The following is a 2500-nucleotide window of genomic DNA, read 5'->3' as shown; positions in this document are numbered from 1 at the left end:
TTAGAGATCAGAAGGGACGGAATAGACACTCTAGGTTGAACGCTGGGCCGAGCCGAAAACGCGAGTGTGTTGTTGACATCAGAATGCAAATGAGTCCCGTTCAAACAGTTCAAATTTTCCCACCGTCTTTGAGATCTTGAGTCTTGGCGTCTTTCACTCTCTTTCCTGATCTCTTTACACGATATCTGAAAATACCGTTTTCCTTTAGGACAGCTAAAATTTATTCAAATTTACCAACCACAGGAACAAAAGATCTTTCGTTTCGACAGCCAATGAGGCTCTGGCTGGCACATTAATGACAAAAGATGACGTCAACGATATCTTCCCTATTGCAAAGTTATATTTAGAGGTGACGTTTCGTCGACGTTGGTGTCGTAGATCTTAAAGTCCCTAATAAGCCGTTTTGACGGATGGCGGTTACATTTTAAGTCATGTGATGGTTGACGATTAATTTTTTGCAATGATGTTTATAACAGGAAATTAAAGGGAAACAATTTTGGCCTTTTTTTTTTAAATCCAATTCATTCTATAAGTGGTGCATAAATGAGGTTTTGGCTTGGTCTTCTCCTATGAATTAACGTAATTACATCAGCCTCGTTACCACTGGGCCTATTAATCACCTGCTCCACCAAGTGGTATCGCTACTGCGTGCGGGATATAAAAAACATTCCACAAACATAACCCTCCGATAACTACTCACTTCCTCGAAGATTTGTTGAGCCTCATCTTGAAAAAAAAAAATCTTGTTTAACGGGAATAACTACTTTCAAATGCACGGAACGCTAAGGCTGCAAAAATTGCATTATCTTTTGCCAATATTTACGTAACCACTGTACAGAGATTCTAGAAGCTGACGTTTCGAGCGTTAGCCCCTCGCCAGAGTGAATCGAGGAATTGTGGGTTAGAGTAGGAGCTACGCTATTGGTGGTAAAAAACAGAAATTTATTTTATCAAATAAGTTGATAAGGTCGAATAACCACCGTGAGAGTTTTGGAAAGCTGACGTTTCGAGCGTTAGCGCTTCGTCGGAGCAAAGCGCTAACGCTCGAAACGTCAGCTTTTTCAAATCTTTCATGGTGGTTATTCGACCTTTATCAACTTGTTTGATAAAATCAATTTCTGTTTCAATCTCCCACCGACGCAGTACCACAGTTTCTTTAGAAACTATAATTTTGTTTGCTATTGGTGGTAACATGGCAACGTGAAAAATGGAAATACATTAGTTGAATGAAAAGCGTTCGTTAATCCCATGAGGATTAAGGGTGCCGATTTGGAAGATGAACTTTTGTTCCAGATTCCTGCGGCTTTCCGTCGTACCTAGATGTAGTGAAAGGCCGCAGATAGCCATGTGTTTTTTGGAGTGGTTAGGGAGATTAAAATGACGAGCGACTGGCTTAGATGCAGCCTTGTCATTCTTCTCAACATCGCGAAGATGTTCGCGGAATCAGTCGCCTAGTCGTCTACCTGTCTCGCCAATGTATAATTTATTGCATAACGTACAGGATATGCAATAAATGACATTCGCGGAGGTACATGTGAAACGATCGGTGATCTTAACAGATCGCTTAGGTCCCGATATCTTGCTAGTCTTAACAATGAAGTGACAGGTTTTGCAAGTTTTACATCGACGACTGCATCGGCGCTATTTCATCCAGAAGAGAAGAACTAGATCAATTTATAACCTCCGTCAATTCTTTTCATCCGGCTCTGAAATATACCTAGGAAATTTCAGAAACTTCATTGGGTTTCCTTGATATCAAAGTTTCTATTAGTGGCAACGTGCTATGTACCAGTGTGTACTGCAAACCTACAGATTCTCACAGTTATTTATTGTATTCATCGTCACATCCATCACATGTCGAGAATTCCATTCCTTATCCTCAATTTCTTAGAATTCGACCTCTATGTAGTGATGACTCCGATTTTCCAGCAAATCAGAGGAGATGTGCCAGTTCTTCGAAAAACGTGGCTATCTTGTCTCTGTGGTCAAAGTGGGCCATCACTGCGCCCAACAATTTGATCGACAGTCAGCACTACAAATGTCACAAAAAGATAAGAATGACACAATTCCATTCACCCTCATTTTCCATCCTCATAATCACGCAGTCAAAAGTATCATTCTCAATACATTTAAATTACTCCAAAATGATCCCGAAACTGGTAGAATCTTTTCGCAACCTCCACTTATTTCATTCAAACGCGATAAAAACGTAGGCGGCGAATCAGATTCCATAGACCACACTTTTCTTGACTGCCAATTTACCTCGTCTTTTACTCGTCAAGTGGTGGGGTGGTTTAATGCCACAAACAATACCAGTTTCAATCCAGAACCTAAGGAAATAGTGTTTGGCTTGTTTAAGCAATGCCTTGCTGGGCATGAGGCTGTGAGAAAGTTTAATTATACTTTTTTATACATGATGTTTTACATTTATTCAAACAAGCTAAAAGAGAGCTCGATTAGTTTACCTGAATTTGTTAATAAGATTAATTTTAAATACAAG

At 39.8% G+C, this 2500-nt stretch overlaps 1 protein-coding gene across 1 annotated transcript in view; it reads left to right on the top strand.

Moving 5' to 3' along the window:
• LOC137989580 (uncharacterized) overlaps positions 1–2500 on the top strand; it is a 6701-nt gene that overhangs the window by 840 nt on the left and 3361 nt on the right. The gene's annotated exons all lie outside the window — the stretch shown is intronic.

The sequence above is a fragment of the Montipora foliosa genome, unplaced genomic scaffold (assembly GCF_036669935.1).
Source record: "Montipora foliosa isolate CH-2021 unplaced genomic scaffold, ASM3666993v2 scaffold_467, whole genome shotgun sequence".
In the NCBI taxonomy this organism is placed as follows: Eukaryota; Metazoa; Cnidaria; class Anthozoa; order Scleractinia; family Acroporidae; genus Montipora; species Montipora foliosa.
This window is presented reverse-complemented; position numbering and strand designations above follow the sequence as displayed.